Source organism: Ranitomeya imitator, chromosome 5 (assembly GCF_032444005.1).
Source record: "Ranitomeya imitator isolate aRanImi1 chromosome 5, aRanImi1.pri, whole genome shotgun sequence".
In the NCBI taxonomy this organism is placed as follows: Eukaryota; Metazoa; Chordata; class Amphibia; order Anura; family Dendrobatidae; genus Ranitomeya; species Ranitomeya imitator.
This window is the reverse complement of record NC_091286.1, coordinates 218,569,419-218,591,276: the sequence shown is the minus strand read 5'-3', so window position 1 is coordinate 218,591,276 and position 21,858 is coordinate 218,569,419. Positions and strand designations below refer to the sequence as shown.

The 21,858-nt window shown below is 41.2% G+C and overlaps 1 protein-coding gene across 2 annotated transcripts in view; it reads left to right on the top strand.

The window, feature by feature from the left end:
- Nucleotides 1–21,858, top strand: part of HIVEP2 (HIVEP zinc finger 2) — a 262,554-nt gene that overhangs the window by 84,088 nt on the left and 156,608 nt on the right. Inside the window, exon 1 of one of the 2 annotated variants that reach the window (XM_069725903.1) lies at nucleotides 18,811–19,207. The exons of the other annotated variant lie outside the window; for it this stretch is intronic. The gene's annotated coding sequence lies outside the window, so the exon portion shown is untranslated. Of the gene's footprint in view, nucleotides 1–18,810; nucleotides 19,208–21,858 lie in introns of those variants that run through there. 2 annotated transcript variants of the gene reach the window in all.

Here is a 21,858-nt window from a genome sequence, read left to right as displayed (position 1 = left end):
TTCTGTGCAGACGCTCACATTACATTCACGATGATTTTACCCCCTGCCTATGTAGAAATGGTTGGAGCAGAATAGTCAGGCAGCAAACGATAATGTAGCCACAATGTCGTGCTTGGAAGCGAGGACTTTCAGATTGGTTTCCTCGCTGGCCTACAACATGAGAGCTTTAGCTCCATGGAAACAAGAATGCAGATTGCATTGAAAAATTACTAATGAATGGATGCAAAATGATAGTGTGCTATGCCCCTTCGGTTAAGGTATAATGGTCACCAGCAAATTGTTCATGCAGTTTTATGCACTTTTTTCTGTACTATCTTTTGCCTTGGCCTGAATACACATTAGTGCTGTGTAGATTTGGGAATGCCTGTGTTACTCGGTATGTACAATATGAATATGTGCTATGTATAGGTCGTACATTGTGTTTTCCCCAATATTAGTGCATATGTTGCTTTGGTCCATTTTTAAACATTGCATGTAAATGATTTAAAAGGATTTTCCTAGAATACATTTTTTCGTTGATAAGGCTTGCTTGGTGTAAAAAGAACAAATTAATCTTTAAGGCTATCATACACATCAGGTTAAAGTTTTCCAAGATCAGCAATATAAACAGGATTGTCTGTTATGTAAGGGGGCAGCGGACAGAAAATATTGGGAAAAATAAGGGTCAGACGCTGGACTCTTATGTTATTAAGCCAGACAGTTCTTTCTCCACTTTCCCCATTGAAAAGAGAAGGATGCTGTTAGGCTTCTGGATTCGGACCCTTCATTCTGTGTTCTGTGGTTGACATGTCTTTCCGTTAAGCTGCAGGAGATATACCTTCTGTTTGGGTGTCTCTGTTTCTGTTGGTTTTAGGTAACAGGTTTATTTCATTTACTCTGGCTGTCCTATCACCTTTTGGGTGCAGCTTGAAATACTTTCGCCTACTGGTGTTTGCCGCTGGTGATAATCTTTGCTGGTTTCATTCAATTTGCTGTAGATTGTGCCTGGTTTGTACGTTACCCATGTGAATGTGTTTTGGCAGTCGTAACAGACACTCTTTTAAGTCCTTCCTGTGTGTAATGTGTATGGGGGTCTTTACCCACCCAATGCTGCTCCTGACCACTGAATCTAACACTGCTTGAAAACAAAGACTGAGGGAGTGATGAAGAGCAGGTGTTAGAGCCCCAATGGGAGAGAGAAGCTTATTTTGTTATTTTTAACCTTCACATAGTTAAAAAATGTATTCTTGGGGGAAAAAAAGCTTTAAGATCCTGTTATCTTTAGTTATGTCCCTCTGTCCGTTTTTGTAAATACATTCCCGGCTACCATTTTAGAGAGCAGCTTATGTTGCGTTAGAGGTGGTCTTATAGCCATGAGTGGCACTCACAATTCTGCAGCTTTGCAATATTCTTTGTGGAATCGGCATCAGATTTTACATTAAAGTCAGAAGGCTGCAATGAAAATAGGTTCAAAAATTGAATTAAATGCCCTTTTGATGCTCATTTGGATTACTCTTGAAAACTATGTCAGATTTTTACACTTTCAACAAAAATTCTTCATGATCATACCCTAAAGTGACTGGCACTGAGTAATTGGCTGCAGTGGTGAAGTCACATAGCAGAGTTGCTGAATGCAATGATTAGCTGCAGCCGTAATGTGCTCTGTCCACCTAACGTCATCACTGCAGCCAAAACCACCCTGGACCCTATTTTTTTGGTGGTGCCACTATTTTAACACCCCATTAATAAGATTTATAACATTTTCCAAATCTGCCTCTACATTAGGCATTTAGCAGACTCTTAACCCCTTCACCCCAAAGCCTGTTTTCACCTAAGTGACAGGGCCAATTTTTACAATTCTGACCACTGTCACTTTATGAGGTCATAACTCTGAAACGCTTCAACGGATCCTGGTGATTCTGACACTGTTTTCTCGTGACATATTGTACTTCATGATAGTGGTAAAACTTCTTCGATATGACTTGCATTTATTTGTGAAAAAAACAAAAATTTGTCGGAAATTATGAAAATTTAGCAATTTTCAAACTCTTAGTTTTTATGCCCTTAAATTAGAGAGTTATATCACATAATATAGTTAATAAACAACATTTCCCACATGTCTGCTTTACATCAGCACAATTTTGGAAACATAATTTTTTTTTGTTAGGACGTTATAAGGGTTAAAAGTTGACCAGCGATTTCTCATTTTTGCAACAAAATTTGCAAAACCATTTTTTTACGGACCACCTCACACTTGAAGTGACTTTGAGGGGTCTATATGACAGAAAATGCCCAAAAGTGACACCATTCTAAAAACTGCACCCCTCAAGGTACTCAAAACCACATTCAAAAAGTTTATTAACCCTTCAGGTGCTTCACAGGAATTTTTTGAATGTTTAAAAAAATTGAACATTTAACTTTTTTTTCACAAAATTTTTACTTCAGGTCCAATTTGTTTCATTTTACCAAGGGTAACAGGAGAAATTGGACCACAAAAGTCGTTGTACAATTTGTCCTGAGTACGCCGATACTCCATATGTGGGGGTAAACCACTGTTTGGGCACATGGCAGAGCTCGGAAGGGAAGGAGCGCCATTTGACTTTTCAATGCAAGATTTGCTGGAATTGAGATCGGAGCCCATGTCACGATTGGAGAGCCCCTGATGTGCCTAAACAGTGGAAACCCCCACAAGTGACACCATTTTGGAAAGTAGACCCCCTAAGGAACTAATCTAGATGTGTGGAGAGCACTTTGAACCTCCAAGTGCTTCACAGAAGTTTATAATGTAGAGCCGTAAAAAAATTTTTTTAATTAATTTTCACAAAAAATGATCTTTTTGCCCCAAATTTTTTATTTTCCCAAGGGTAAAAGGATAAATTGGACCCCAAAAGTTGTTGTGCAATTTGTCCTGAGTACGTCGATACTTCATATATGGGGATAAACCACTGTTTGAGCGCATGGCAGAGCTCGGAAGGGAAGGAGTGCCATTTGACTTTTCAATGCAAAATTGGCTGGAATTGAGATCGGACGCCATGTCGCATTTGGAGAGCCCCTGACGTGCCTTAACAGTGGAAACCCCCCACAATTGACCCCATTTTGGAAAGAAGACCCCCTAAGGAACTTATCTAGATGTGTGGTGAGCACTTTTAACCCCCAATTGTTTCACTAAAGTTTAGAATGTAGCATTGTGAAAATTAAAAAATCATTTTTTCTTTCCACAAAATGATGTTTTAGCCCGCAATTTTTTTTTTCCCAAGGGTAACAGGAGAAATTGGACCACAAATGTTATTGTCCAATTTGTCCTGAGTACGCTGATACCCCACATGTGGGGGGGAACCACCGTTTGAGTGCATGGCAGAGCTCGGAAGGGAAGGAGCACCGTTTGAAATGCAGACTTAGATGGAATGGACTGCAGGTGTCATGTTGCATTTGCAGAGCCCCTGATGTACCTAAACAGTAGAAACCCACCACAAGTGACCCCATATTGGAAACTAGACCCCCCAAGGAACTTATCTAGATGTGTTGTGAGAGCTTTGAACCAACAAGTGTTTCACTACAGTTTATAACGCAGAGCCGTGAAAATAAAAAATATTTTTTTTTCCACGAAAATGATATTTTATCCCCTATGTTTTTATTTTCCCAAGGGTAACAGGACAAATTGGACCCCAAAAGTTGTTGTCCAACTTGTCCTGAGAACGCTGATACCCCATATGTTGGGGGGAACCACTGTTTGGGTGCACGGCAGAGCTCGGAAGGGAAGGAGCGACATTTGAAATGCAGACTTAGATGGATTGGTCTGCAGGCGTCATGTTGCATTTGCAGAGCCCCTGATGTACCTAAACAGTAGAAACCCCCCACAAGTGACCCCATATTGGAAACTAGACCCCCCAATGAACTTATCTAGATGTGTTGTGAGAGCTTTGAACCAACAAGTGTTTCACTACAGTTTATAACGCAGAGCCGTGAAAATAAAAAATATTTTTTTTTCCACGAAAATGATATTTTATCCCCTATGTTTTTATTTTCCCAAGGGTAACAGGACAAATTGGACCCCAAAAGTTGTTGTCCAACTTGTCCTGAGAACGCTGATACCCCATATGTTGGGGGGAACCACTGTTTGGGTGCACGGCAGAGCTCGAAAGGGAAGGAGCGCCATTTGAAATGCAGACTTAGATGGATTGGTCTGCAGGCGTCATGTTGCATTTGCAGAGCCCCTGATGTACCTAAACAGTAGAAACCCCCCACAAGTGACCCCATATTGGAAACTAGACCCCCAAAGGAACTTATCTAGATGTGTTGTGAGAGCTTTGAACCAACAAGTGTTTCACTGCAGTTTATAACGCAGAGCCGTGAAAATAAAAAATATTTTTTTTTCCACGAAAATGATATTTTATCCCCTATGTTTTTATTTTCCCAAGGGTAACAGGACAAATTGGACCCCAAAAGTTGTTGTCCAACTTGTCCTGAGAACGCTGATACCCCATATGTTGGGGGGAACCACTGTTTGGGCACACAGGAGAACTCGGAAGGGAAGGAGCCCTGTTTTACTTTTTCAAAGCAGAATTGGCTGGAATTGAGATCGGACGCCATGTCGCGTTTGGAGAGCCCCTGATGTGCCTAAACAGTGGAAACCCCCAATTATAACTGAAACCCTAACCCCAACCCTAAACCTAGCCCTAACCCTAGCCCTAGCCCTAACCCTAGCCCTAACCCTAGCCCTAACCCTAGCCCTAGCCCTAACCCTAGCCCTAACCCTAGCCCTAACCCTAGCACTAATGGGAAAATGGAAATAAATACATTTTTTTACATTTTATTATTTTTCCCTAACTAAGGGGGTGATGAAGGGGGGTTTGATTTACTTTGATAGCGTTTTTTTGGCGGATTTTTATGATTGGCAGCTGTCACACACTAAAAGACGCTTTTTATTGCAAAAAATAGTTTTTGCATCACCACATTTTGAGAGCTATAATTTATCCATATTTTGGCCCACAGAGTCATATGAGGTCTTGTTTTTTTCGGGACGAGTTGACGTTTTTATTGGTAACATTTTCGGGCAGATGACATTTTTTGATCGCTTTTTATTCCGATTTTTGGGAGGCGGAATGAACAAAAACCAGCAATTCCTGAATTTCTTTTAGGGTGGGCGTTTATACCGTTCCACGTGTGGTAAAATGGATAAAACAGTTTTATTCTTCGGGTCAGTACGATTACAGCGATACCTCATTTATGTAATTTTTTTTATGTTTTGGCGCTTTTACACAATAAAAACTATTTTATATAAAAAAATAATTGTTTTTGCATCGCATTATTCTGAGAGCTATAACTTTTTTATTTTTCTGCTGATGATGCTGTATGGTGGCTTTTTTTTTGCGGGACAAGATGACGTTTTCAGCGGTACCATGGTTATTTATATCTGTCATTTTGATCGCGTGTTATTCCACTTTTTGTTCGCCTGTATGATAATAAAGCGTTGTTTTTTGCCTTGTTTTTTTTTTTTTTGCGGTGTTCACTGAAGGGGTTAACTAGTGGGATAGTTTTATAGAGCGGGTCGTTACGGACGCGGCGATACCAAATATGTGTACATTTATTGTTTTTTTTTTTTTTACATAAATAAATGGATTTATTGGGAAATGTTTTTTTTTTCTTTCTATTTGGGGATTTTTTTTAATTTTTTTTTACACATTCTATTTTTTTTTTTTTTTACTTTCTAACATTGTCCCAGGGTGGGACATCTCTGTATTAGATCAGATCGTTGATCTGACACTGTGCATAGCACACTGTCAGATCAACGATCTGACAGGCAGCTTAGCTGGCTTCCAGCGCCTGCTCTCAGCAGGCGCCGGCTAGCCAGGTCACTTCATGACCCGGAAGGAGTCCGGCGGCCATCTTGGATCCGAGGACTCCTTCCGGGTCACCGGAGCAACGCGATCTCATTGCGTTGCTCCGGTGGGAGAGCGCAGGGAGCCCCCGTCCCTGCGCGATCCCCCTCTATGCCGCTGTCACTACTGACAGCAGCATCAGAGGGGTTAAATGCCCGCGATCGGCGATAGCGCCGATCATGGGCATTGCTGCGGGGTGTCAGCTGTCGTATACAGCTGACACCCGCACCCGATCACCGCGGCGCTCAGCGCGAGACCGCGGTGATCGGTGCGCTGTACTAGTACTGCTGCTGGCACTAATGCAGTGCCGGCAGCGCAGTACTAGTACGGCGCATGTCGCGAAGGGGTTAAAGGGAATCTGTCAACCTTAATCTGATGGAAACATAAAGTAGCGTCAGAGACCCTTATGCAAGTGCTGTATCACTAATTGTGCTCCTTGCTGTATTTTTTATAATATCACAGTTTTATCTGCTAGTCTTCTCAATGTTGTTCTTTGTCTAACCCCCACCATTGATGGATAGCTTTCTGTCTATGCTGTGCATAGGCAATAAGCTGCCAAACAGGTAGTGGCGGGCATGAATAGCTGGAACTCCTGAGTTTTGGGGATTATATAGCAAGATATTATTATTGAGAAGACTAGCAAAGTTGAAAGAGATTATACAAGTGTTTTACTCTAAACTACAGAAAGCAGCCCAGTAAGTGGCACACCGCTGGAATCAGGGTCTCTGTCTCTACTTCATGCTCCTCTCATGGAGGCAAAAGCCTGGTGACAGATTCTTTTTAAGCCTATAATTTTAGGAAAAGAATCATTAGCTATAAACTAACCAATCCACTTCATACTATCCATTACATGTATTATTTAGCTAGAACTGTTAACTCATTGACGGCCATAGGCGTTACACTTAGAATGAATACTGCATTTTTGGAGTTCGCCTTTATTTATTCTTTGTGGAGGTGGTTGAAATGGTGAAGACTTCCTGCATTTATTTCTGAAAGCGATTACTGTATTGCATTAGCATTCACTTTTTGCGTAGTCTGGATTAACAGTTCAGATGAAATCTAAATATATATTCAGTGAAATAAATATATGAACAGCTGTTTCTCAGAAAGTTATCATTTTCTGACCACATATTTCTGGAAAGAAAAGAGCACAAAGTGGCGATTAAAGTCATAAAATAGGGAAATACTTGGAGGCCTGGGTGTAAAATCAACCAAAGTCTTCTCTGTTGAAGTCTTACACCTTTATCACCCTGCCACAACTCTTCGGCTCCTCACCATCCAGATGAACAAACGTACCTCTGTAAGAGAAGACAAGGGGCTAGTGTTCCTCAGACAAGGATGCTCTTCCACTGCATGACACCTGGATCACTTACAAAAACCTACGCTTGCTAACAACATCGCAGGCCAAAGAGAAACAAGAGGAGAAAAGTCCTGCTAGTTTTGTGGGGTGTACATGGTGTGAGGACCATGGGCGCCACATTTTTCTAACTGATTTTTCTTTCTATGCATAGAGATACTTATATGTGCTTGCCCATATTTACTTAGTCTTTAAAGAGAACCTGTCACCAGGTTTTCCCCATATAATCTAACTGTACCATCTTTAAAGCACCACTCCAGTGTTTTTTATTTCAGCGCTGGAGAGGTGTCACTAATCTAAGTTCCCTTCCGCTCAGTAAGATGTTGTGAACAAAAGATGGCAGCTCCAAACTGGAGCGACCTCAAGAAGAGCTGAAGACGGCGGTGGGTAGGTACAGTTAAGTCCATATATATTTGGACAGAGACAACATTTTTCTAATTTTGGTTATAGACATTACCACAATGAATTTTAAACAAAACAATTCAGATGCAGTTGAAGTTCAGACTTTCAGCTTTCATTTGAGGGTATCCACATTAAAATTGGATGAAGGGTTTAGGAGTTTCAGCTCCTTAACATGTGCAATTGACTCCAAGGCTATTTCATGAACAGGTGTGGACAATCCCTTCGTTATGTCATTCTCAATTAAGCAGATAAAAGGCCTGGAGTTGATTTGAGGTGTGGTGCTTGCATTTGGAAGGTTTTGCTGTGAAGTAAACATGCGGTTAAAGGAGCTCTCCATGCAGGTGAAACAAGCCATCCTTAAGCTGCGAAAACAGAAAAAACACATCCGAGAAATTGCTACAATATTAGGAGTGGCAAAATCTACAGTTTGGTACATCCTGAGAAAGAAAGCACTGGTGAGCTCATCAATGCAAAAAGACCTGGGTGCCCATGGAAGACAACAGTGGTGGATGATCGCAGAATAATCTCCATGGTGAAGAGAAACCCCTTCACAACAGCCAACCAAGTGAACAACACTCTCCAGGAGGTCGGCGTATCAATATCCAAATCTACCATAAAGAGAAGAATAAAAAGGCTAGACTCGACTTTGCTAAAAAACATCTAAAAAAGCCAGCACAGCTCTGGAAGAACATTCTTTGGACAGATGAAACCAAGATCAACCTCTACCAGAATGATGGAAAGAGAAAATTATGGCGAAGGCGTGGTACAGCTCATGATCCAAAGCATACCACATCATCTGTAAAACACAGCGGAGGCAGTATGATGGCTTGGGCATGCATGGCTGCCAGTGGCACTGGGTCACTAGTGTTTATTGATGATGTGACACAGGACAGAAGCAACCGATTGAATTCTGAGGTATTCAGAGACATACTGTGTGCTCAGATCCAGCCAAACTGATTGGTCGTCGTTTCATACTACAGATGCACAATGACCCAAAACATAAAGCCAAAGCAACCCAGGAGTTTATTAAAGCAAAGAAGTCGAATATTCTTGAATGGCCATGTCAGTCACCTGATCTCATCCCAATTGAGCATGCATTTCACTTGTTAAACACTAAACTGCAGACAGAAAGGCCCACAAACAGCAACTGAAAACCACCGCAGTGAAGGCCTGGCAGAGCATCAAAAAGGAGAAAACACAGCTTCTGGTGATGTCCATGAGTTCAAGACTTCAGGCAGTCATTGCCAACAAAAGGTTTTCAACTAAGTACTAGAAATGAAGATTTTATTTAAAATTATTTAATCTGTCGAATTACTTTTGGTCCCTTTAAAAACAGGGTGGCACATGTTAAGGAGCTGAAACTCCTAAACCCTTCATCCAATTTTAATGTGGATACCCTCAAATGAAAGCTGAAAGTCTGAACTTCAACTGCATCTGAATTGTTTTGTTTAAAATTCATTGTGGTAATGTCTATAACCAAAATTAGACAAATGTTGTCTCTGTCCAAATATATATGGACGTAACTGTATACTATTAGGATCAGAGAACTTATGTTAGTGCCACCACTCCAGCAGTTTTTATTTCAGCGCTGGAGTGGTGTCACTAATGTACGTTCCCTTCCAGTCAGTAAGAAGTTGTGATCAAAAGATGGCGCCAGACTGGTGCAGTCTCAAGAAGAGCTGGAGATGGCAGTTGGTAAGTATAATATTAGGATCAGAGAACTTATGTTAGTGGCACCACTCCAGCAGTTTTTCTTTCAGCACTGGAGTGGTGTCACTAATCTACGTTCCCTTCCGGTCAATAAGAAGTTGCGATCAAAAGATGGCGGTGCCGGACTGGAGTGGCCTCAAGAAAAGCTGAAGACTGCGGTTGGTAAGTATAATACTAGGATTCGAGAACTTATGTTAGTGGCACCACTCCAGCAGTTTTTATTTCAGCGCTGGAGTGGTGTCACTAATATACGTTCCCTTCTGGTCATTAAAAAGTTGCGATCAAAAGATGGCGGTGCTGGACTGGTCTCAAGAAGAACTGAAGGTGGCTGTTGGTAATTATAATACTAGGATCAGAGAACTTATGTTAGTGGCACCACTCCAGCAGTTTTTATTGCAGCGCTGGAGTGGTGTCACTAATCTACATTCCCTTCCGGTCAGTAAGAAGTTGCGATCAAAAGTTGGCAGTGCCTGACTGGTCTCAAGAAGAGCTGAAGACGGCGGTTGGTAAGTATAATGCCAGAATCAGAGAACTTATGCTAGTGGCACCACTCCAGCGTTATTTATTACAGCTCTGGAGTGGTATCACTAATCTACATTCCCTGCCCCTAGTATTATACTTATCAGCCACCGTCTTCATGTGTTATCTGCGCTGCTGTCTTCTGCAGGTTGTGACCTGCTGGTTCGCTCCAGTTTTTGTTGGATTAGTCGGAACATTCTAACTCTCTACTAAATATAATTCAATGAGAGCCCGAACAAGGCTCTCATAGACCTCCATTGAAATCTTGTGACCATTACATCTGTCTTCCAGTCAGTAAGAAGTTGCAGTCAAAAGTTGGTGGTGCGGGACCGGAGCAGAAGCGGAAACAGCTGGTAAGTATAATACTAGGATCAGAGAACTTATGTTAGTGGCACCACTCCATCCCAGAAATACAAAAACACTGGACTGGTGTTTTAAAGGGGCATTCCCATCTCCAAGATCACATCTCAATATTTAGTAGGTATAATAATAATAATATTAGCAAATAGTAGGATTCGTCATATCGTTTACCCCATGTGCAAGGCATTGCAGTATCTTAGGTTTCCATGGTGATTCTCTGTCACCGTATGAGCGGACCATGGATGCCTAAGTTGCTGCAGTGCCCCACACATCATCCTAATCCTAGTAGACACATTACGGGTAGCCCACTACTGAGTGTATCTGCAGACATCTTTAATTTCGCACAGTGCTGATATGGGTAGGGGTGCCTAAGGACAGCCTTGACAAGTGCCGCAGCAGACTGACAGAACATGTGCAACAGACAGAAATGTGAATGTATTTCTTGGTCCTGGAGCTAAAAATAATTATCGTTTGTATTTTTAGCTAGACAAGAAAAGCAAAAACACTATTTGTCTGTGGCCTCATGGGCACAGGCTCCTTCCTGCCTGCATAACTAGCTGGATTTATGGATGTGTTTGTTTTCTATTGAAACCTTGTGCAATCGTTATACAGCGGAGATAGTGCAACATATAAATTTGGTTTATTGACGAAAGATTCTGCAATGCAGCCATTTCTGTGGACCTTTTATAAGAACTCTGTGCTGCCTTTCAGCACTAAATAAAGAGTAACTAGGTGTAATAAGAGAGAGGGGTAATTTGTAATATCAGTATCATATTAATAAGGAGTTGCCCTCCAAATTCATCTGAGATTCTGGGGGATACATTTTGTTCGAAAAGATGGTATTTTCCAAATATAATATAATTAGCATTCAATGCTGAACCTCATTATTTCTAACAAATAATTTAATGCAGGATAAAAAACACATCACCCACTCTCAAAATCTCATCTAATTGGAGGCATTTCAAGTCTTTTTCCAAAATGATTAATAATCTAATATAAATAATAATAATAATAAAAATAATACAACCTGAATTCCCGTAAAATGTAAAGAAAACAAGAATTCAAAATTTTGGAAATCTCTTACAGTCATATTTTATTCACAACAGTACATAGAGCACGTATCAGTACCAGAAGTTGAAAATTAGACATTTTTCCTTTTTGTTTGAATAAAATTAACTACGGTAATTTAAAAGTTGATGGCAGCAACACTTCTTAAAGGGGTTAACAAAGGGTCACATGACTGCATAAAAAGAGCACGGTAGAGAGGCAGAGTCTCTCGGAAGCAAAGATGGTCAGAGGTTCACTTATCTGTGAATAACTGTGTCTAAAAATTGTACAACAATTTCAGAAAAATGTTTTGTAATTTTAAGGGTTCGCTCGCACCAGCAAATAAATAATCGGTCCAATTCTCATTCAGGTGAGTGGGACAATTTTTTTTTTAACACTGACCAAATACTGATGTGTGAATGTGGTCAAAGACTATGCTAGCGTTTTATGCACACAGCTCCACTACAGACCTATGGTCTTTCCGTGGCAATGGGCTCCAAGTAAATGCTATCTGCAGTCATATTTCATTCCCTATGCCCCCTACTTTGCGCTGACTGCAGTTTTGCACTACATAGACCTTATTTGTAGTCTATAACCATTGAGACAATAAATCTCTGTCCAAGCTGTAGACACAAGATGGTAGGGTTTTTATTTTTATCAGTATTCGGAAAAAAAAGAATATTTTTTTAAAGGAATATTCTAACAAAAAATATTGGTCAAAGGTGTATATGCCCTTAGCTTTATCCTCCTCACACTCGATAAGTATTTGCCTTACAATTCTGCACACTCTACATAGTGTACATATTGTCACTTGTCTAAGAGGCCAGAATGAGTAGTAATGTTTATATCTGTTGTGTTACCTAGGCAAGGTGCTGCGTTGTACAAGTCCCAGGAGCCAGAAATATCGTGCTTGCAGCAGGGAAGCTAGAATAGCTTGCTGTTCTTGTTCTTCTTTTTTTTTCTTCAGCTCATCTGTTTTTGTGTTTCAGGTGTTTACAGTTTTATATGCTTTACTTTTCTATGTCAATAACATTATCTCTTGTATTTCTAGATATTTTAGTTAGAAAATCAACGTTCATGCAAGGATGAAAATAAAACAACATGCAGTAAAGTATACACAGCAGTGCGTGCTTGATGAAGGTGTTCCTTGTATATTACCGTACCTTAGAGTACACTAGTTACATGTTTTACCATGAACTTTTAGCTTTCCTCATCATACATGACACTTCAGTCTTAGTAAACATATTAGGAGAGATTTATTACTTTATTAAAAGTAGTGTTGGGAAAATCGGAAATAGTCGCCAAAAGAAACTTATCAATTTCTAGATTATCTTTATCCAGATCCCATTTAGGAAATGTACTGTCTGCAAAAATTGAAATTGACATTCTAGTAAATGTAGGGTTCAATGGTTGACACCTGTCAGCCATAAAGTCATAATCACATGCCTAATATTGGTTAGATACCCTGAGGCCTCATTCAGACGCCCATCTTGGACGTACGTGTTCTATCCGTGTTTTTCAAAAATACAAAACATACCCATAATAATCTATAGGGTTGTACACATGTCCAATTTTTTATCCTCACGAATGAAAAGTATCATTACAAGATTATGGATATTAGAAAGACGTGCTGCACAGGGATTGCATCTTTGTGCCATCCGTGTTTAACATTATAAAGGATACGAGAACATGTGTAATTTATTTATATATCCATGCGTAAAAAACACAGATGACCCTTGAATCTAAAATACTGATGAAACTCAGACCGTTTTTTTTTTGCGTATGTGAAAAACACTAACGTCTGAATGAGGCCTAAAAAACTTTGACCCAGCAAAACACAGACTCTACAGAACGTCTAAAGCTGTCCTTTGATATCTAACGCCAAGATGAAAGAGACCACTGTCATTAAATAAGAGGCACTGTCATTAAAGTTAACCTGTCACCCCCAAAATCAAAGATGAGCTAAGCCCACCGGCATCAGGGGCTTATCTACAGCATTCTGTAATGCTGTAGATAAGCCCCCGATTTATCCTGAAAGAGGAGAAAAAGAGGTGAGATTATACTCACCCAGGGGCGATATGATCTGATGGGCGTCCAGTCCGGGGTCTCCCATCTTCTTACGATGACATCTTCTTCTTGTCTTAACGCTGCGGCTCCGGCACAGGCGTACTTTGCCATGTTGAGGGCAGAGAAAAGTACTGCAGTGCGCAGGCGCTGGGAAAGATCAGAGAGGCCCGGCGCCTGCACACTGCAGTACTTTGCTCTGCCCTCAACAGGACAAAGTACGCCTGCGCTGGAGCCGCAGCGTGAAGACAAGAAGAGGACGTCATCGTAAGAAGATGGGAGGCGCTGGACCGGACCACGACGCCCATCGGACTGGACCGCAGTGGGACCACCCATGGGTGAGTATAATCTAACCTCTTTTTCTCATCTTTCAGGATACATCAGGGGCTTATCTACAGCATTACAGAATGCTGTAGATAAGCCCCTGATGCCGGTGGGCTTAGCTCACCTTCGATTTTTGGGGTGACAGGTTCCCTTTAGAGAAGGAGGCTATGAAGGAGACTACTTACATGCCTTCCAATCATTTTGGATCCAGTGGGACAGTCCCAAAAAGAGGGTGTTATTCGGTCAGGACTATGTCATGACTTCAACTCTATAGCACAAGTAATGTTTCCTTGGCCGAGTAGGCTCAGAAACTACTGTGAGTGTTAGTTCCGACAATGACAACACCATATCTTGGTGGAGGGGTAAGGGTCTAACTGAGCTTTGCTCTGTACTAGTATAGCAGACAGCAGCTTTAGTTGTGAACCACAGGCTGGACTGCCAAAGATAAGAGAATTTTCAATTGCTACATCTCTAAATGATGTTCTTCTTCCTTACAAGTACATTGTACTGGTACATAGAGATACATATCTGTATAACAGTACTGCTCAATACATTAAATATGTAAATATTTATATAAAAAATAAAAACCCACTCTTCCAAAAAGTAAGAAAAAATAATATTTTGCTTCTTAGAAATACAGTTATTATATATTAAATTGATTGTGCAAAATTGGGACACAAGTGTGCAGTCACTCTATGTGAGTGCAGACTGCTGAATCCTGACAGCATGCAGTGAGCACACGATCATGATTCTCTGGGTGTGGGTGGGTGAACGCATGCTCATTAGACTCCTTTTTTTTTCAACACAACCTTTTTCCACTGCACTATGGCCCAGTTCTGATGTTCACATGGATGTTTTAGGCATTTTCACAGGTGGATTTGGGGTGTTACTTTTATTGGTTTGTATGTTTTGACTCTTTTTTTTATCATTGCAGCTATAATGTTTTTCAACAATTTGTGCTACAGTCTTATTCTGGTTGTTGAACCAGATAGGCTCCTCATTAGCTTTATCAAATAGATTATGATGCCATTACTGTGGCCGCAAGGTGGACCAGTTGCCCTTCTTTGATTCATTTTTGATAGGTGCATACCTGGAACACCCAAGAAGTACAGGGTTCTGGAGATGCTGTGACCCCATCATCTAGCCATTACAAGTCGGCTCTTGTCAAAGTTGCTCAGATCTTTACACTTTGTAACTACAAGAAGTCACTGTTCACTTGCTAATATAATACACTCTCAGGCCGGTGTTATTGTCACAAGATAATTCATGTTATTTACTCCATCTTTCAGTGGTTGTAATGATATGGCTGAGCAGTGTGTGTGTACATATACATACGGTATTGTGTTAATGTTTTAGGCAGGTGTGGAAAAATGCTGCTAAGCAAAAATACTTTAAATTATTGAAGGGTTATATTTTTATCAATTAGCAAAATGCAAATAGAATGAGCAAAATAAAAATGGAAATCAAATAAACCTTTGGTGTGACCAATCTGCCTTCAAATGAGCTTCACCTCTTCAAGGTACACATGCAGAAAATCTGTGTAGGAGGAACAGGAAATCTCTGCTGTAATGGTGAAGTTGTGGAGAACAGTTTCATGTCACTGGTTATACGCCATGGCAAGACTGAGCACAGAATACAAATTATACTTACACTGCATCAGCAAGGTCTCTACTAGATTTCAAAAGCAGACTGATTTCAAATTGTGTTGTTCAAGACTTTTGAAGGAACACCTAGAAATGGGCAGCAGTTGGCCAAGGGTACTTTAAAAGTCATATCATGAATATTTCTCATTAAAAGTGGAAGATGTCCAGCAGTGCCATCAGCTTACACCTGTGAGCACCTACATGGAGCCAGCTCCACCCATCTATTGTTCATAGAATTCTGTCCAGAAGTGGTCTTCATAGGAGAATTGCATCCAAGGGGCCATACCTTCAACATGTAAATAAAGTCAAGTGACTCAATTACCATATGTAAAAAACAAGTACTGGGGTGCAGAAAATTGGCAGCAGGTGATGAGTCAATATATTAAATATTTGGTTGTAATTGAAGGCAGTTTGTTCCCCAAAGGGCCAGAGAGCAGTTCAATAATGAGTTTCTGCAGGCAACAGAGGAACTTGCTAGAGGTTCCTTGCAAAGTGTTGCCTTAATCTTGTTAGGAACCTCCAGCATGCTTCTGTTGCCTGCAGACACTCAATATTGTACCACTCTCCAGACTTTTGGCAAACTATATTCCGTTACTGACAAATACTTCAGATTTTGACTCATCAGTCCAGAGCACTTGCTCCCAATTTTCTGCAACCCATTTCCTATGTTTTCATGCATAGTGGAGTCGGTTGGTCTTGTTTCCAGGTTGAAGATATTGCTTTTTGTCAACAATTCCTACATGAAAACCACTTCTGGACAGACTTCTTCTCAAGTAGATGGGTGATGCTGGATGTCACTGGTTGCTGCCAGTTCTGACCTGATGCATTATGTTTTTTTCATCGTCACTAACTTTTTGATACTGACAACTCCATCTACAATCCATAGTGTTGCCCATTTTTTTTGTTACTTCTTGAAAATAACTTGAACAGCACCCAAGTCTGCTTTGAAATTTATGCCTAGGAAAAGCATTGCTGATGCAGTATAACTACCTTGTGTCTTGATGCTGTGCTCAGTCTTGCTATAGTGTATGACATGTGACTTGAAAGTGTTATTTCACAATCCAACCTTTGTAGCTAACTTTGGCTGTACCTCACTCAGTTCTCAGCCTCCCAAAGTGCTATTTCTGTTTCAGTTAGTGACTGTCTTTCAACCTATATATGAAAATATATGAAAATGATGATCATTATCACTTGTTTGGTGTAATTGCCCATTCCTACTCCAGACTATAATTCTACAATATTTCTTACTTTGTGCAAGTGAACCTTGGCGCACAGTACTTTACAGCATAGCACAGAAATCTATGTACATTTTGCAGAAACAATTGTACCATGTTTTACTTTATGAAACAGATTTTCAGTCCATTTCTTTTCTGTTGACGTACTATTGATATGGTTGCCAAGAGTCAGAGTTGACTTGATGTCACCTGTAATCATTTTACATCTTTGTAATGCCTGGGGTTGTATTGAGCCGTGATAAGGCACCTTAGCAATCCTATGGAGGCCAACTTTATCTCCTTATGCCTCTCATTTCATAGGAAAGAATACAATGATATTTTTCTGTTCGATTCATACAAAATTTGACAAGAACAAATCTTGACATGTTCCATCAGATGTTATATTTTAGAGCTGTTATCCACTACCATGTACGGAGCCATAGGGAATAACTCTACATGCTCCGGCAGAGCCATGTGGATGATGCCTCAGAAAGAATTTGTTAATAAAAGACAGCAGTCGAATAATCATATTCCATGCAGGTGGCTGAAGATTCCAGCTGATTTTATGTTGATATTTTCCCCACTGCTTCCTAATTTCATTAATTGAAGCAGATCTATCACTACAATCTGCTACCTTATTAAGCTGGATGTTCCCAACACACAATGCAATGGCACATCACTCTGGATCATTGTGCGTGCCAGATGTTGGACCACCACTGATCTTGTAAAGAAAGGAGCCAGAGTACTAATTTAGTACTACGACCCTTTTGAACGTTCTTGGGCACAGTTCACATAAATGGGGAGATGCTACAGGTCCTTGCAGAGGGATGTAACCATGAGGGCCTCGCTCACACGAGCATATACATTAGATGAGTGCTATCTGATGTTTTATCGGATAGCACTTGGACCAATGTTATTCTATGGGGCAGTGCTGATCAGTGTTTCTTATGCCGATTCGGGTTGAGAAAAAATGAGCAGCCTCCGGTAGTTGCTGTGAAAATCGAATCGCGCTCACCCATTCAAGCCTATGGATGCATAGAAATCATCGGACAGCACTCGGAAGACATCTGAATACAGTCCGATTTCCGTGGACTCACTATGAAGAAGATGGAGAAATCTTTTTCTCCATCTTCACACCTGTGCTACAATTTTCTCATCTGAGAAATTTGGATCACACTGTGCTGACACTGTGATCAGAGTTTGGTCTGAGTGTCATTTACTAAATCGATCCGACTCTCTCACATGAGAGAATCAAGGCTCGTGTGACCCCGGCCTGAGCATGGCTATGCAGGGATAAAACAGTAAAGGAGACCACTTGTTAGAATGGAGCTGTAACCTTTCCTTTCATTGTCTAGGGCAGGGGTCCCCAACTCCAGTCCTCAAGGCCCACCAACATGTCATGTTTTCAGGATTTCCTTAGTCTTGCCCAGGTAATAATTGCATCACCTGTGCAATGCAAAGGAAATCCTGAAAACATGACCTGTTGGTGGGCCTTGAGGACTGGAGTTGGGGACCCCTGGTCTAGGGGACTGCCACAGAATTCAGGTACAGACTCTGGTAGTCCCATAAACTAAGAATGACGCATGTCAGTGCCACGTTCTTGGGTTCAGTGAGGGTTCCAGTGGTCGGACCCCCCGTGATCAGCGTCTATAACTTGAATGCAATAACTTTTTAAGTAGGGAATAAATATTATATGCGCTTCCCTAGTGCATAACTCCAGGTCCACATTACCTAACAGTAGGTTATCTATGATGACCTCAATACATAAATATATTTTCCGAATCTTAATGATAAGACGAGGATGCTCCTTATAAGAATGACGTTTCTCCTTGTACTCAGATAAGGCGTCCGTGCTTCCCAATAATAAGCATTTTGCTGTGTTTTGTGTTTTACGCCCGTGAAGTGCTCATTTGGTTTCTTTTCTAGCTTATAAGATTATAGCGCGCTTTTGCTTTGCTTCATTGTTGTGTTTTATACTTTTCAATGTGAGTTTTGTACTAAAGAACCTTTATTTGTATAAAGACATTTAATTGAGTAGATGGTAGGCTTCTGCGGAATGAATGAATCTGGATTTGTATCGGAAAGGCAGCAGAGCATATTATATGTTGTAGTATTTCGGCATAATTATGTTTATTATTATATTGTAGTGGTGTATACATAACAGATCTGCTGTTGCTCGCTGCCTCCATTCTGCTGCATGGCTCTAGTAAGCAGATCTACATGTGTCTGTCGAAGAATCCCTGTGGGGGCCCTGTAGCTATTTTTAAGCCTGGATATGCGTCATCAGTGGGTATTTTCTCTAGTGACTCGCTGACATCAGTAGGTCTCCTCCTGCACCCTGTATCAGTGAGTGACTTATGATTGATGGGAGTCACGGCTACAGTTTAGATTTTTTTTTTTTCCGCTCATGGGAATGAATAACAAGAATTTCAAGTCTATTGCATTTATTGAATGGCTGGAGACACAAGATTGCAGTGGAAGAAAATGCAGGTAGTAGCGATTCATTTCTCTCTGGCAGTGGATGTGTGGAAACACTGGGCAGGGAGCAGAAAGACGACCCGTGAGCTCAAATTGTGCCCCTCCGATGTTAAAAGGCTCCGATGCCTTCCTATTTGGTGAGCGACGGATATAAAATCTGCATTATAGTGACATTTCCTGTATCTGGAGTCGGTGGCTGGGAGACTCAGCCTCTCTTTTCTATGACCTTGGGTAAGTCTCTCTACTTTCATCCTCGATATTAACTATTTTGTGGTATGCTGCGCTGCTCAGAATCCTCTATAGCATGGCAGGATGCGGAATAGAAATATCAGACTATTACCGGTACATATGGTAATACGGAACCTGCCTGCAGATACGTATACCCTCACGCGTTGGGGATGCAGATTTTTACTAAATCACTTTGCAGTTAATTTGTAAAGCCAGGTCCATTCATTGACTTCATCTAGATGTTCTCCAAGCAGGCTGTGTGAGAAGTGAGGAGCACAGTATGGTTCTGGCCACAGAGGCCTGCGCTTCTATGTAATGCCTTACACATGGCACCGTGCCTGGAAAGCCGATTTTGATTTGTGTTCCGATTCACAAGGCCCTTGAGAGATGTCAGAGCGACAGGACCTACCTATAGTTAATCAGTCGGGAACTTTTCAAGGGTGCAGAATTGACTTTGCCGAAGTACATAGGTATGGAAGCAATGTGACCATCCCGACCTGGGTGGTTCTGCTATAATGTGAATTGTAACCTATTAGTGATCTAAGCCATAGAATTCTGTATATTACTTGTTAGATTTAGGCTGTGGATAGAGATGAGCGAACCCGACCTGTAAAGGTGCCGAGCTCCGAACACGGATTTCTCCTTTACAGTCCCGGGAGAGAGATTTTTCAGCTTCAAAGCTCGAGTCCACATTGATTTGTAATGGGTTCAAATTTGGGTATAGTTTCCCGAACCGAACTTTGGTTGAACCAGGCGAACCCGAACTTCCACTGATCCTCTCATCCCTAGTTGTGGAAATATTTGTCTATCTATATAATAAAAATGCAGGAAAAGAAGAGTCCTGTAGACTGTGATTTGGACGGAGCAGAATTATTCTTGTTATTTATTGGGGGTTGTCTGTACCTGTAGCCTAGTAAAGCTCTGTTCAGGGGCGCACATATCATTGGTGCAACCTGGACAGTCACATAGGGGACCAAGAAGTACGGGGACTCCTTCTATGTCCAAAGCAAGTGGAATTGTATATTATGATGAGCTGTTGGGCTGCAAAGGGCCCATATATTGATCTTGTACAGGGGCCTTCTTCCGTCTGTCTGTGTCCGGCAGTGGTTCCATTTATCCCATGCATAAAATTGCAAACAACCCAAAAAATTATGTTATAAACACACAATATACATACGAAACAAATATAGCCTCCAAATCAAAACATTGCCCTCCTACATAGGTGCCTGGCGCTTCTACTGGGTCCAGAAAAGAGGAGCAAAATGAAAAGTCGAATTAAACCCCATTCCTGCAAGACCTGTTTCTCCTAGATGTTGGAGAGTTGTATCTGTCGTTTTTAGCTATAGGGCTACGTTTTATGTGCAACGTTAGTGCAGCATTATTACCCGTAGCTGTAGTTGTGTGCGTGATTGATGACAGACTTAACTCTGCTACTTGTCAAACTCGGCCCCGCTACATCTGTGCAATTGCGGCTGTGGCTGGATCACACCGCTGCTGCTATGTATGTGATATACCGTAATTGTAGGCGATGAAATGAACGCATTCGACTTACAAGTAAATATGTAGCAGCTCATTGGACCTGTCACTGTGATTAATAGCGTCATAATGTTGGCAAATTACGAGAATGGCAGAAATTAAGGTGTTCAGGATGAGAACACATATGTGGTATTAGCTCAGGGCAATGAATGCATTCCTTACATGTATTGCAGTTAATTATTATATTAGTGCATCATTAACATCTTTGTTGTTTTAGGGTTATTATATACGCCTGGCTATGTAGGTATAGGATAATGGAGAACTATATATACAGCAGGCATGTTATTACCGTAACTGCAATTCCCCAAACAAGGAATCTCCCTCTTTACAAGTGGGATAATAGAGCAAGTGTGGCGCAGGAAATGTGTCACTCATGAACAGGAACGTCGTGTTTTAGGACCCCCGGGATGTGCAGTGCCTACCCATCTGTCTAGCTATCCTTGTATCTATCTATGTAATATACAGTGGGTACGGAAAGTATTCAGACCCCTTTACATTTTTCACTCTTTGTTTCATTGCAGCCATTTGGTAAATTCAAAAAAGTTCATTTTTTCTCATTAATGTACACCCAGCACCCTATCTTGACTGAGAAAAAACAGAAATGTAGTAATTTTTGCAAATTTATTAAAAAAGAAAAACTGAAATATCACATGGTCATAAGTATTCAGACCCTTTGCTCAGACAGACACTCGTATTTAAAGGGAACCTGTCACCCCGTTTTTTCAAGAAGAGCTAAAAATAGCGTTAAATAGGGGCAGAGCTGGGCTTTACATTAGTGTATTTTGGAGCCTTTATTCCCCACCTATGCTGCCGAAATACCTTTGTAAAGTCGCCGTTTTGGGCTGTCACTCACGCTGGTCAGGTCATATGGGCGTGGTGACAGCGCTGTTTCTCCCCCAGATCTCCGTTGGTGGCGTAGTGGTGTGCGCATGTCCAAGTGGCGAATCCACTGCACAGCTTCAAGGAAAATAGCGCGATCTGCGCTATTCAGCCGTTTATCGGTGGGCGCGGCCATCTTTGTGAGGCCACGCGTGCGCAGATGGTTCTTCTCGGCTTCCCGGGGCTTCAGGAAAATGGCTGCGGGATGCCGCGCGTGCGCAGATGGAGATCGCGGCGGC